Raw genomic sequence first — 16,141 nt, 5'->3', positions numbered from 1 at the left:
GTATTTCTTAAAAATACATTGCGTTTTTGTTTTCATTTTTTTTTTTAATTTATAAATTGATCTTGCTAACAAAAAATTTTAAACACGACTAAGTAAAAATTCATTGCACGATTATTTTCGTTTGTTGGTACTACGAAATTTATACTATTCGGCTTGACATGTATGTTTATTGTATGTTTGTTTTTATTTTGTGTTAGGTTTTTTGTTTGTTCTTGTTTAGTGATTTTTCACGGTGTAAAATGATAGACAGTAAAATAAATTAGTAAGCGTTATCTTATAATTGTTGAAAACATTAATTGTGTATGTTATTTTTTTTTTAGTGATAATTAGCAGTTTATTAGGATTGCCTTATTCCCAGGTGTACTGCACGAGTTCTCTACTAGATCTCTTTGGTAACAACTGCATATATTATCACATAAAATATCCTAATTACTATAAAAAATTGATGTAGTTTAATGTACGAATTGCTTCGCATTAAAGTGATCGGAAAGTTGGTACTTGATTTCTCAGTTCGTGAGATTAGCGATTTCATTACTAACGTTAGACGTTAGTAGGAAAAGCGTTTTTTGCTACTGTTTTATCGCTTTAAGTAGAATTTCTGTTTTGAAGTAAATCAATTAATATAATTGCAAATTAATCGTAATAATTGTTTCTAAGCATACTGTAGATCCTAATGCCTTTATTAATTTTGTTTACTTTTTGAGTTAAGTAATTTTAATGAAGTCGATGTAAATTGTTATTATTACATACGAAAAACATGGTAACGTTTAAGGTTTTGTATTTTCATTTATCAAGAATAGTCACTTATAAAGAATTTGATTTAAGTATTTTATAGCTGCTTTGGGTGATGTGTACAAAATCAGATAATCACCATTACAGTGCAGCTTAAGTAAATATAACTCTTAGAATTACAGGAGTTCTCTGGCAAAACTTTGTTGAAAAAAGCCAATTAACTATATTAAAATTACCAGAATAAGTTATAAACTATGTTGAGAAGATGCAATATTATTGGCTGCAGTTATAATTGTTACATTGTCAAAAGATGTTAATGTTGTTAAAATTGAATAAAAAGTTTATATTTCATTGTTGTTTCATAATTTTTCTTAGTTGAAAAATGATTTTGTACAAAACATGATAAATTACCAAAAAAGTCATGCGTGGAGGATTTTAGGTTAGGATATTGTCATAAATTTTCTGCAGGGACATTTGCTAAAAATCTTCAGTTCTCAATTAATAAAAGTTAAATTTAAGTCATACCTTGTTAATAAGGATACCAAATAAATGGATATTATGATAGTGTATTTAAGAAAAGTATTTTAATGTAAAATGAATGTTTGGTTTTGTAGACCATCATATTTTAAAAGTTCTATCTGTCAACACAGTGGTTCATGTTTCAATGATACCATGTTTTTTTTTACCTGTATTTTCTATAAGATTCATTGCACAGTATAAAAATCTTCTCAAAAAATAATTCAGTTTTGCAAAATTGGCATGATTTAACTGTTACATATATTCCATTTATTATTTATTGTATGAGATTCTGCACAAACTTCATTCGGTAGAGTGGTTTTGGGGTTAGCCATTGACTGTTCATTTTATTACTATATTTCTTTCAGTTACCTACATTGTGGATTCTAAGATTAAATTTCATTTTCTAGTTTTGTTTGTATTAAAAAATTAACAGTAAATTAGTCATTTTGTTATGTAGTTATTTTATAATATTAATAATTTGGTTTAATGTCATTTTCCTGTAATCTGTTTTGTTTCCACTTTGAACATTAATGATTTTTTTCTTTACTGGAGTTCCTTTGTTTATTTATTTTTCACTCTTTGTATATTATATTCCAGATTAAATCAATTTTGATTCTTAAGTTTTATAGATATTTTGTTGTTACAGTATTTTACGATCATTGTTTCATACAACATAAATGTCTTTTGTGACTATCTGGGTAGAATAGTGCTTCAACCAGTAACATTACCTACATTTTTGGTGTTTAATTTTGATAGGATATAATTCATATTCATCTATTTTGACTTTTAGAAGGGAATTTAAAGGAAGAATCTGTAAACTTAAGTAATAAATGCAACTTTTTGTATTTCATCCTTCTTCTGTTATGCTAATGTTTATACACATGTTGATGTCTATGTCTGATAGATTGCACCATAAAGATACCAACTTATGATGTAAACATTTAAAATTTAAGATAAGGTTAGGTTGGTTTATGATCTCTTTTTATAAAGAAGTATCTATAATTTGACATCTATTTGCATTTTATAGATGGATTTTTCTTTTGAACAGAGTATTTTTTATAAAATTTTTCATTTTGTTTAATATTTATTCTTGTAATATTTAGATGTGTTACTTTTATAGACGTAAAGTTTCACAGTACTCTTAGATTAAGATCTCCTAACTCAAGTTAGTTGTTTGCGATCAAGTTACGATACAATTTATTATTTAAAAATTTGGATCAATAAGGTTTATCTTAATTCAAACCTAAAATGATAGATTGTTAGCTGCTTGAAGTACATTCTTTTTATATCTGTATGTAGGTATGGAAAAATATATTTTCAATATTAACAGATTCATTAACTATTAATTTTTTTAAATTAATTTAGATGTACAAAAGTCATCTGAAACTGTTTTATTTTAATGTTTAATCGATAAAACTTTTCAAATAAATAACTTTATGACATCGACTGAAAAATAAAGCTGTTTGCTCATGTTTACTGGAAACTAGGATGAATCCCTAGTTTATGGAATATGTTGTGTTGAAATGATCCTCATAATTATTAAATAAGAGGTAACGTTTGAATATTTTTAGAGCTTCAAATGTACCGATCCTATCCTTTATTTTGCCTATATGTCTGTTTATCTGCAATAGCAATGAAATTACAGTATGAAGAGTCATGAGATTGGAATCTAATCTGTCAAATATTTTCATTCACTATACAATGTATTCCGTCATTTTAGGGATGCTCTTGTATGCTAACCGACTTGTAATTGTTTTTTGTTACTGTTACATTAATATAGATGTGTATTGTAAAAAAATATGTATATGTACGTATAAATGTGTATATATATATATATATATATATATATATATATATATATGTGTCACATTATATTCCGAGTGTCATTCATAAGTCATTCGGCCAATTTTCACTGGCGATTGCTTGCTTTGTTCTTTGTAACATTAAATTTAAAAGGTCTCCAAATTGTAAGCAAAATAATATAAGATCACTTACTACTTCTAATTGTTTCCAGACAATATTTTTAAATGTTTATCATACGGAGGTAAAAATAGAGTTTTTGATGTAACAGATAACAAATTAAAACCCTTTTGTTCTTTCTTATTTTGTGTGTTAATTAAACATAAAATTCAATTAATAAAATACTATATATTGTAATAAGTATACAGAATTAAAATTTGAGTATAGCGGCGAGGGGGAGGAATCCAACTGTTATGAAAAGAGATGAGTCGAAACAGCAAATTTCTACTTTCTATAAATTCAAAATTAACTTACTGATAATAAAATTTATTTAAAATAAAACAATCTTTCATTAAAATAATATTGATTTTACGACTATTTAATCAAACCAGAAGTGAATAATATTTTGAAATTGACGTTTTAAACATTTCTATTACCTTAATCTTAAAAGTATCATAACTTGTAATACTCACCCAGAATATGTGTTATTTACATGGAAAGAAATACCTCTGCAAAAAATGGAGGTACTTACGTATTAACGCCACCGCAGCTACAGCTTTATTTAAAAACAAAGTAGTCAATCGGATTTCGGTGGATTAACATTAATTGAATTTCGGTGCTATAACATTAAGGTTATATTATTAATAACCATAATGTTGTATATATTATGCATATTTAATGTTAATTATAAAAGGTTAGCGAGCGAAGCGAGCGTAGGTTATATTTAGTTAGGTTATTTTGATATATATACTATTTGTCAGTACACGAAGTCAACAACCTAAAGCTGTAGCTGCGGTGGCGTTAATACGTAAGTACCAAAATGGACCCGTCAGATGGCGCTGGGGTTCAGATTTTTGGAAAAATTGTATTTACGGACCGATTTGGCCCATATTCAGAATATATATTAGTTATGCGAAAATATTTTTACAAAAACTATACCCGCTAGGTGGCGCCGGTGTCGAGATATTTACAAACAGACTTTCTTATAAGGCAATGTATATATATAAAAGGCAATGTTCGTATGTGTCCGCTATAAACTGAAATACTACCGGACCAATTTACGCGCGGGTTTTTGGAAAGCGGTCCGCGTTGTCCGGAGAAGGTTTAAAGCAACTGATATCCTCAATCTGACCAGTAGAAAGAAAGTCAGGATGATTTTGAACCAACTACTGTTTTTAGTGAGTAGTTTGAATTAAATCCGATAGGTAGTGCAGTTTTGACAATTGGATTTATTTACATTCTGAAATTTATGAAGTGAGAGGTTAAATTTTGTGATGTTCCGTAATGTTCAGGTTTTTAATGTTTTATCAAACTTTCAATTGTGCTCATTTAATATATATATATACTCAAATCTAGCAGTAGCGAAGCATTGCCGGGTCTCCTAATTTTATATAAATTACGTATAGTATAATTTATATAATATATAAATGGAAAATCATTTATATATTTTTTAGTCGTTGTTAATACATCAGTTTGTTACCGTTTATTGATATCATCTAATACAGTATTTTAAAACTTTTACATTAAGGTTTTACAGAATCGGTTTTCTTTTTCTTACACGTATTCTCATAATTAAATTTTGTTCGGCACACAAAAATCTGGTATTAGTTTTGAAGATCATACCTCCCTACCGCAGTACAATAATGAAGATGAAAGACTGAACAGAGGCAAAACGTATAAGCTTCAGTGTTTTGAAATTATAAATCCTCTGTAACGCCACAAATATATACATCGTATTTCTAAGCTTACAATTTAAATTGTTAATATGTATGCTCCATCCGTTTAATATTTTTGCTATTTGAAATTCTTAAGTATTTTATTTTTTTAACGCCAAGCGACTGTAAATTTTAATATTATCGCTACTTTCTCTTAGTTCCCTGAGGAATAGAGAATTCACAAGTTTCCGATCTGCCGATGACATTTCTGATCGGTGGCATCTCGCGTACAGGCGCTGTGGAACTGCAACACTCCCTATTTCCACTTGATATTATCGATAACATTTAATATAACGAGTTCTTTTTTTCTTTAATTCTTTCTTTATACTTGTACAATATAATAATCATTAAGCGTAATGTCAGTAGCCATCTCCCAGTTCATGAAAAAGATGCAAAAATCTTTGTACGGAACTGTGCGCTTCGCAGTTCCAGCGGCGTGGTGTTTGGCTGTTGTGCGCATGCGAACATTGGAAGCGGCACACGATGCTGCGAGGGAGAGAGCACTGTCGCTCTCGCAGTGCCGACCCTGGCGTGCTGGTGGAAGATACTCCGCGTGTGTCTGGAACGTTCCTTGTTCGTTGTCTTTTCTAGTTTAGTCGGTGGAAGGAATATGAAAGCGGTTTAGTTGTTTTTTCAATAGCGATCAGAAGGTGGTGGAAAGCAAGGGCTCTTTGATTGCAAAATCTGTCCAAAAACACGCTGGAAGAGCGAAAGAGATGGTAATTAGTAAAAACTAATTATGCATTTGTTTCTGTGTACATAGAAATCTAAATTAAGTTCCGTTGGACTACAGTGTTTTTAAACGGACAGTTTATTAAGTTATTATCTAATAATAATAAAAAATATTATCTATATTGACATTTTATTATTTATTCGGTTAAACCGTGTACCGTATTCTTGAATGTGATAAAGTGTAGAATTAAATTATTATCCTGCTTCCAGCAATTTAATCGAATAGAATTATTTGATTAAATTTTTTTCGGTTCTTTTATTTTACAAACACTTTAACGTAGCCTTGAAAAGGCTTAGAAAAAGTTTTCTGGAGCAGCACCCTTACTGAATTTAGCTACGAGCCGCCACCGTTTCCATTTCGTTCCCATTTCTCAAAAACCCAAATACGGGTAAATTAATGTACGATCCGACCTCTGAATCTCAAGTATTTTAATGTTTACATCATCTCCAAGCAACGCGCTGAGTCGAAAGCCTCGACTCTACGTTCAAGAAACTGCCTATGCCTTCTGCTTTGCGTTCAATATATCGTAATGTAACAATTTAATCGCATTCCGGGTGCTCCCAGCACTTAAACCCTTACTCGTCGCTTGGACCGGTTGAATTTTCTCTTTGTATTCTTTGATTTGTTTCTCAACAATTTTTTCTATTATTTTTGCTATATTAGAAACGCGTCTGTATCTGTGTTTTTTAACTCTTTATTTAGCGTTATTATAACAGACCTCTTTAATATGTTAGGGAATATTCCTGAACTTATCGCATTTAAATATTCCGAAGTTTATTTAGTCGAAGAACTTCACGATGATAAATTCAATTGCAGCTATGTTGTGAAATAAATATTTTGTTTAAATTGTAATAGCCGACGTCCAAGCAGATCCTAATTTAATGAATAAGGTCTTTAAGGTTAATGAATTTGTAAAAGGCGCGATCTCATTTATGCGCAAGGTCAAGGTGAAGCGACATAATTATTCATGTTAGTCGGATATAATTCTACGCTGCTGATATCAGAAAACGTAACAAAATTGTTGTATCGTCTTTTTATGAAGTATTTTTTGTTGTTATCAAAAATAATAACGAATAAGATATTTTTTATTTATAAAAAACTATTCCTAGCGACCGATCTATAATGTTTAACTTTTATTACGGCAGTCGAATTGAATTTACGCGCTACAGTTATCGAATTAGTTTTATCTTGTGATCGAATCGCTAGTAGATTTTGTATCGCGGTTTTTTCTTTTAGTGTTGAGGCTATAGTATTATCGGTGACAATGTTTGTGATTCTCTAACCGCTTTGTTGATTTAGTTTTAGAACTTAATGTAGTCGTGCAGTATTTTAATTATCATCAGCAGCGGCAGATCTTATTCGATAAAAACTCAAATACCGTTTCGGTTTTTATATAAATACCATTCGGGATGTATTCTCTGGACGGTGTTACAGGCACGGTAACCGTTTCAGTCAATCCCGGTAAAGAAGTCGTTGCTCCACCGGTTATTGTAAAGTATCGGCATGGCGATCGGCTATCGATAATGTAGTTGCCCTGAAATCTGTTGTTCAAAACGTCTTCCTACTTCGCCAACGCTAGGTTGGAGAGGAATGCTAAATAAACTGCACGATTGGGCTATACAAGGAAATCCTCTTGCATTTATTATTAAAGCACTCGGTCCTTTTCAGTTGGAACGACGATATCGAAACGTTTCACACTAAAAAACGTAGAATCACATGGAAGTGTCCTAAGCGTTACTTTATTTGCCATAAGTAGTATAACAAACTGCATGCGAAAACTCGTTATGTGTTCTTTATTTGTCGATGGTTTCTCAGTTTACGTAACATCTAGAACTTTTAACTGCTAGTGAGTGGCTGCTCAAAAATACAATAACCCGTTTAGAGTCGTGGTGTAAAACGACTGGAATAACGTTTTCTCCGGAGAAAACGAAACGCATCTGTTTTTTCACGTTTGAGGGAAAATACTGAACTTCAAGTGGTTTTACGTGGTGAACGGGTTGAAGCACGCACAAGGGTTAGATCTTTAGGAATGCGGTTTGACCGACGACTAACGTACGTACGCATTTAAAGGAGCTGAAGGTAAAATGTTTAAAAGTGTCGGACAACTGAGAGTTTTATGTAATACTCGATGGAGAGCTGGTGAGTATGCGTGTTGCGCTTCTACATAGCTCTTGTCCGTTCCCGCTTGGACAGCGGCTGTGCGGCTTATTTCTTCCGCTCGTAGAATGTTAGATTCAATCCATCATTCATACATCCGTCTTGCTACAGGTGCTTTTCGTTCAACCTCTGTGTCTAAGTCTGCCGGTGGAAAGCGGTAAGCAATCCTTTTCGAACAGACGGAATCAAATGATCTGCACTTTGTAGCTCGTATTAAAGCGCAACGAACTCATATAACATTTGATGCACTGTTTTCTAACCAACATCCGATTCGATACCAAGAACAGGCGAGATCTGTTGTTCCACTAGGTATCAGAGCTCACCGCCTTTTCTTAGCTCTAAATGTACAGTTGCCTCAAGTCCTTACTGTGGTTCAATGTTGTTACCCCCCCTTGGCGGCTTTTTCTAGCTAATTACTTCTTTGATTTTTGTCAGTATCATAAAAAGAACACAAATCCGGTTATCTTACAAAACGAATTTTATAATATTATAAATACCGTGATTCTTGAAGCTATAGTTTTTACGGACGGCTCTAGGAAACGTTAATTGTGTCGGTTGTGGTTTTGTGGTTGGCAACAGAACATATGTGTTTGGCTTCCCCAGCATCACCAGTGTTTTCGTTGCAGAACTGTATGCCATTAATACCGGCCTTACATATAATTAGCGTAAAGTTTCGACATGTTTTTGTTTGTTCAAATTCCACGAGTGCCTTACAGGCGATTAATGACGTGTACTCTAGATACCCTATTGTCTGTGAGATTCAGTGTGTTATTTCGCTAATAAATCACCGCATTACCACAATGAGCTTCTGCTGGATCCCAGCCGTATTGGGATTTTAGGCAATGAGCGCGCTGATAGTGCGGCAAAGGTGGCTTGACTTCAGCTTCCTTTCACGATTCGCGTGAAAGGTGTTCTTCAGAGGTTCCTGAAGAACACCTTCTGTTTTCCTGAAGAGGGGAAGGTTCATGATGAGTGGCGAAGTGAATGTGGTGCCATTTCTAACAGTAAACTTCACCCGATTAATCGTGGAACTCCTCGTGCAGAAATAACCGTCCAGAAGTTATTATCTGCTGTTTGCGAATAGGTCACACTAGGCTCACTCATGGATATCTGATGATTTAAACAGATGCACCAGTTCTTGCTCGCCGCGACTGCCGACTAACAGTGCATCACATTCTTGTGGATTGTATCTGATAAGCGGCGTTACTTCGCGAATTTAAACCGGGGGCTAACATGCGATCTATTCTAGGGAACAATGAAATGTTTTTGTATGTTTATGGTTTCTTAGGGCCGTCCGTTTATACTCGAATATTAAAATTATTGTAGTGTGTTTCAGCTATTCTTGCCAATTGACGTATAGCAGTTGGAGATTTTATTATTTTAATTGAGATATAAAACGTGATATATCTTTGTTAATTACAGCAACTATATCGTGTCCAGGCGATGATAACGCGGAAGCTTTTTTCGCTCAGAAAAAACAAAAAAACAAAAAACTGCTGATAGAGGTGGCTGACACAATTTCTACGGTAAGGTTAATCTAAGGTCTATCTAAGGTTAAAAGGATAAACAGTTACGAAAGGGAGCAGGTAGAGGAAAAGGCCGGTTGATTTGAAGACTATCCTTGACTGCGAGGGCCAATATTTGTTAGTGTTTGTGAAATTTAATTTCAGCCGATTGTCTTGTAGGAATCCGAGCTAATTTGAACTGTTAATGTAAGTATTTAATTTTTTATGCGAGTGATTTTACGGTAAGTATTTGCAAATATTATTGAGCGTTTAACATTTTAAAATAAAATTTATTTCCTAAGAAAAAAAACATCGGCAAGAAAACATCAGAGTAGGCGTCTTTAAAAAAAATTTAAATCGTGATCTCAGATGTTTATAAATTTTTTTTTACTGGTTGAAACAATTTTTTCAAAATTAATTTTTTTCACCAAAAATGTAACGTGTAGTAGGGGCTTCAGCTATAAGGAGAACATCACCGAATCGGTTTTATTTGTTCCAGCTTTTCGGCAGGTTCATATAACAGGACCGCTCTATTAAACCGTTTAAGTATTAAACAGTAATTCAAATCCACACTAATAGTACGGGTGTAGCGGTTATCTAGACCCGTAGAATTCCGTGGGTCAAATTAAGACCTGCAAAATTCCGTGGAAGAACGGGCTTAGGAGGAGAGAAAGAAATGGATAATGAAAAAAAATTATTAATATCCACCGGAGAAACATCGTAAAATGAGACAAACAAATCCCTTTCAGAGAAATGATTGATAATAATTCGAATTTATTTAAAAGAAATGATCTTTTTGGTACTCGTTAAAATCGTGTAGAATCCAGTTTTATTATAATTTTCTGATTGTTGTCATTCATATACTGATTTCTCAAGGATTATTTGTTGAAAATGATTTCAATTAAACAGTTTTGATAGTATTCTTTATCAGTTTAATAATACGGCGGTCGCCTTTTAAGCTTTTACAAACGATCACTAGATGGCGCTATTGAGATGTGACATTATTATTGTTGTAAGATTTAACTTTTTTTCGCTGCGACAATGGCAGCTCAGAAAACGGCCGATTGGTTTGTCTACAGTGAGTGTTTAGAAAAAAAGCAGTTTTATGAAAAACTGGAAATTGCACGTGACGTTTTTACAATTCAGTAAGGGCCTAACTCAACAGCATTGCCTAGATTCGCTTCGTTCACCTTTTGGTAGTGAATCACCATCAGAAAAGACTATTTATAATCGGTTTGGAGAATTATGTCGTGTTCGTGGTTCCGTGAGGAATAAATTTCGTGAAGGTCGACCAAAGTCAGTTGTTCCAAAAAACATCGGTGCTGTGCGCAAAATGCTTGAAGAAAATCGGCGTGCGACTTACTTTGAGATAGAGGTTTCCTTATCGAAGACTACGGTACATTCGATTTTGCACGACTATTTAGTTCTGAAAACGATCTGTTCCCGGTGGATTCCGCATAATCTGACCGAAGCTCAAAACAGGTTCGCGTCAACGCTCAAAAAATTATTCCGAGGAAATGTAAAAATCCGTACACGATATCTTAACAGGAGACGAATCTTGGGTATTCGTACGAGCCGGAAACTAAGCGACCGTCAACTGTTTGTTTAGGTGTTTCAAAAGAACCGAATCCGAAAAAATAGGTTCTTTCGCAAAGCAATTCAAAGAAAATGATCGCATGTTTCTTCGGTTATCCCCTGGACGTGTAGCGACTATCGCTTTAGAGGGTCTAAGAACAGTTAATTCTGAACGGTATACGACCATTTGTTTGCGAGAAGTTATCGATGAATTCAGGAAAAACAACCGAAAACGTCGCATCATTCTTCATTATGACAATGCCGCTCTCACACAGCACGTCAAGCAGTTAATTATTTGACGGAGAAAAACACTGAATTAGTGTTTCATTGTCCGTATTCACCTGATTTATCGCCTAACGACTTCTTTTTGTTCCGGAATGTCAAACGAAATACGCGTGGACGGCCATTTTCATCGCCTCAAGAAGGTGTTGAATCCTTCCAACACCGTGTTTGTGAGGTACCGACTTCAGAGTGGTAAAAATATTTCGAGAATTAGTTCGAACGCTAGCGAAAGTGTATAAATCTTAAAGGGAATATTTTAATAAACAGTAAAACAATTTGTACTAAAAACCTTTTGTCTTTCATTGTTTTTGCAAAAACTTAAAAGGTAGCCCTCGTATATTGTGCTCCTAGGCGGTGGACAAGAGCATTTTCCCATTTATTTACTATTATCGTAAAAGCTTACTAAAGTTTTTTGTTGTAATATTTGTTAAACTTTAGTAACGATATTATAATTTAAAATATTAGATCTACAGTTTTCTTTGTTATCATTCAACTAACAGTGTTCGGGAGTTTCTGTTATCAGTGTGACTGAGCAGTTTATCTGCCGATTATGGAATTATCAAGTTAGTAAATAAGTCTATTATTTAAAAAGGAGGTTTTCAAAAAAGATAAAATGTTTTTCGTTTCGTTTATTAGATTTTATTGTTTATTTAAGACATATCTTTTTTTTTGTCTTCAGTCATTTGACTGGTTTGATGCAGCTCTCCAAGATTCCCTATCTAGTGCTAGTCGTTTCATTTCAGTATACCCTCTACATCCTACATCCCCAACAATTTGTTTTACATACTCCAAACGTGGCCTGCCTACACAATTTTTCCCTTCTACCTGTCCTTCCAATATTAAAGCGACTATTCCAGGATGCCTTAGTATGTGGCCTATAAGTCTGTCTCTTCTTTTAACTATATTTTTCCAAATGCTTCTTTCTTCATCTATTTGCCGCAATACCTCTTCATTTGTCACTTTATCCACCCATCTGATTTTTAACATTCTCCTATAGCACCGCATTTCAAAAGCTTCTAATCTTTTCTTCTCAGATACTCCGATCGTCCAAGTTTCACTTCCATATAAAGCGACACTCCAAACATACACTTTCAAAAATCTTTTCCTGACATTTAAATTAATTTTTGATGTAAACAAATTATATTTCTTACTGAAGGCTCGTTTAGCTTGTGCTATTCGGCATTTTATATCGCTCCTGCTTCGTCCATCTTTAGTAATTTTACTTCCCAAATAACAAAATTCTTCTACCTCCATAATCTTTTCTCCTCCTATTTTCACATTCAGCGGTCCATCTTTGTTATTTCTACTACATTTCATTCCTTTTGTTTTGTTCTTGTTTATTTTCATGCGATAGTTCTTGCGTAGGACTTCATCTATGCCGTTAATTGTTTCTTCTAAATCCTTTTTATTCTCGGCTAGAATTACTATATCATCAGCAAATCGTAGCACCTTTATCTTTTCACCTTGTACTGTTACTCCGAATCTAAATTGTTCTTTAACATCATTAACTGCTAGTTCCATGTAAAGATTAAAAAGTAACGGAGATAGGGAACATCCTTGTCGGACTCCCTTTCTTATTAGGGCTTCTTTCTTATGTTCTTCAATTGTTATTGTTGCTGTTTGGTTCCTGTACATGTTAGCAATTGTTCTATCTCTGTATTTGAACCCTAATTTTTTTAAAATGCTGAACATTTTATTCCAGTCTACGTTATCGAAAGCCTTTTCTAGGTCTATAAACGCCAAGTATGTCGGTTTGTTTTTCTTTAATCTTCCTTCTACTATTAATCTGAGGCCTAAAATTGCTTCCCTTGTCCCTATACTTTTCCTGAAACCAAATTGGTCTTCTCCTAACACTTCTTCCACTCTCCTCTCAATTCTTCTGTATAAAATTCTAGTTAAGATTTTTGATGCATGACTAGTTAAACTAATTGTTCTGTATTCTTCACATTTATCTGCCCCTGCTTTCTTTGGTATCATAACTATAACACTTTTTTTGAAGTCTGATGGAAATTCCCCATTTTCATAAATATTACACACCAGTTTGTATAATCTATCAATCGCTTCCTCACCTGCACTGCGCAGTAATTCTACAGGTATTCCGTTTATTCCAGGAGCCTTTCTGCCATTTCAATCTTTTAATGCTCTCTTAAATTCAGATCTCAGTATTGTTTCTCCCATTTCATCCTCCTCAACTTCCTCTTCTTCCTCTATAACACCATTTTCTAATTCATTTCCACCGTATAACTCTTCAATATATTCCACCCATCTATCGACTTTACCAGACATTTAACTTTACTTTATAAGACATATCAGTGAATATAAATTGCTGACAAAATAAGGAATCTGTATCGTCTTACGAAAATTCGACGATTTTTAAACACGAATTGTTATATTTTACTTTATTAACCTGTGAATAAACCGTCATATTTTTAAATGATGATTACCAAAACCGTTCGTGGGCTAAAAATTACTTTATCGTTTATTAATTACAAATTATTTATTACGCTTTTTGTGTATTTTGTTCATTTTTTATCACGGTTTGATAAGTTAAAAGGTTATAGGTAATGTATTTTTTTTTTCTTTTTACGATGAAGTAAAAAAACATTAATATATTTTTTTGCCGGTTTTAAAAATTAAATTAAGCTTATCACTTATCGTGTTTATTCGGAAATAACATAAAATGTGATATCGTCACCTTATTTGGTAAATCTAATTAACGCGTCGAATTATTATCAATCAGACGATAAGGTTTTATTAAATCGTTTATTTATTACATTATTATCTATACGGGCTATAAGTCACTGATACTTTATCGTCGGTATGTTGTACTAAATTTGATTTCATAAGCCACTTTTCAGCTCGTGGAGACTACAGATCAAAAGAGCACAACGTTTTGTAAATAGAGTTCAACATACTACTGGGTTTTTGTTGGATTGTGTTTTAGTATGAAATTTACGGTAAAAATTGTAGTTAACATTCTGATATTCCTTACAGAAAGAAGAAAAAATATTTTGTTATATTTGTTATATTATTGTTTAAATTTTAAATTTATTATTTAATTTGCCAAAATTTATACAGTGTTTATGAATCCATGCGAACCGCAAAATAACTATTAACGAGAAGAGTAATTAAATTATATACAAGAAACTAAGCAGACTATATTTTTTCCCACCCTCATGTCACAATAAATGTTCAAAACGTATTCCTTGAAGCGTCGTTTCGTTTCTTAAGTTCAGTGCAACTTTCCTTATAGTCGGTACACCTATGTTAGGATGGTGTCTTCGATATTTTCTTTCAGTTTGCACAAAGTATATGGGTACTTGAAAACAGTATCTTTCAGACGGCTTCCGTAAATAAAAATCTGTTAGTGACAGATTCGGGACCGTGGAAGCCAGAGTAAGCGGAAAATTGCTCGGTTATCGAAAACTCATTTAACTACATACTCAAATCGGCAGCTTCCAATGTAGCACCGTCTCGATGCTCGGTCTTCGGTTTCAAGCGGGGCGACAAAATTTGTAACGATTTATGAAAACGTTCTGCGGTTAATATTTCTATAAAAAAATCAAACCGACCGTTTGAGAATTCAGTAAGTCTTTCGGAATAAGTGTAAAAAACTCCTTTCTCTATTTTTTGGTATTCTATTTTTTACACATTCTTTTAATGTATCTGGAAAGATGAAACTACGCTTCACTTGAATAAAAAATTGCCCTAACGCATCGCCTCGAATCAAGACACCGAAAGAAAAATATTAGCTTTATTTGGTATTGCGCTACCGGAAAAATTACCCTTGAAAAACATTTGGCATTCGAAGTAAGGCCTAGCAGTTAAATAGCGTCCAATAAATTTTCGTTGGAGTGCTGAAAACGACGCGCTTGCTGTACTGCTGTGACACTACTAATAGTCGGAGGGACGACGGGCCACATGATCTATCGGTTTTGTCAGGTACAGGCTAGTCTAAGCAAAATATCTGCCTTGCACGGAACCCTTTTAACAGCAAACATACAAGTATAGGATCGGCGTCTATTTTCGGTCGCGTGAGTATTTACGCGCTGCAAAACTGTTAATGACGGGTAGAATTACAGGTGTTTTTTTTTTGTACAACAGTCTTGCGAATAAAAAAAAATGTTAAGAGAACATCGGACAAAAGAATAAGAAACGGTGAAAAGACTGTTTACAACGGTTGGACGCAATCGCTTGACAAACAGCGGTGCAAAGTCCCCAGCTCTATTTGCTCGTACATTCCTATGTCGTTTTATGATTTACTTATAAAATGTCTAAAGCGGGAACGCAATAAGATCGTATGCCGAAAGGCTTTATCGAATGAGAATCCGTAGACCGCTTATTTATTTGTAGAAATAAAATTTATTCCTTCATATTTGATCGTAAAAAAATGCCTCCTTCTCTACGGTAAAACAACCGTTGGCACCATCATAAACAAATCACGGTAGCATGTATGATTTTTATTTATTTTTTTTTTTTTTGAAAATTCAGTTCTAATACTTATTGAACCGAAAAACAGAGAATTTTCAACAAAAAAACAATTTTTAATACGACTAAAGAAAGAAATACTGTTGTGAAAAATAGTATCGAATGAAAAACTGAACCGGTATCGATCGATGAGTCCGTTCAGTGTTTTTTTTTTTATTAGTCGATGATCAGTGTTTTTTTTTTTATTAGTCGATAATATTTTTCCTAATTAAATTTTATTCTTACATAAAATTAAAATATAAATAAACAAAAAATAAATATCTGAAATTATATCGATCAAATAAATGAAGTTTATTTTTACACGTCTCATTTTCCTTATTTAAACGTGTGCGTATATCAATATACCGTGTGTTTAAAAAGCGACACAAACTTATGAAAAAATGTTTCCTTCTTTTGTTGTTTAGCAAAAACGGGTTATGCAATACAGCACAGTATATTCATTGTGTCCCGATACATTAGATGTGCCAGTTACGTCT

General features: G+C 33.2%; 1 protein-coding gene across 2 annotated transcripts in view; it reads left to right on the top strand.

Moving 5' to 3' along the window:
* Positions 1-170: 170 nt before the first annotated feature.
* Positions 171-16,141, top strand: part of sfl (N-deacetylase and N-sulfotransferase sfl) — a 722,911-nt gene continuing 706,940 nt past the window's right edge. For both annotated transcript variants that reach the window (XM_075377448.1, XM_075377447.1), the window contains exon 1: positions 171-392. The gene's annotated coding sequence lies outside the window, so the exon portion shown is untranslated. The remainder of the gene's footprint in view (positions 393-16,141) is intronic.

This window comes from Lycorma delicatula, chromosome 10, assembly GCF_047948215.1.
Source record: "Lycorma delicatula isolate Av1 chromosome 10, ASM4794821v1, whole genome shotgun sequence".
Classification (NCBI taxonomy): Eukaryota; Metazoa; Arthropoda; class Insecta; order Hemiptera; family Fulgoridae; genus Lycorma; species Lycorma delicatula.
Note: the sequence above shows the minus strand (reverse complement) of the source record. Positions and strands in the feature narration are given on the sequence as shown.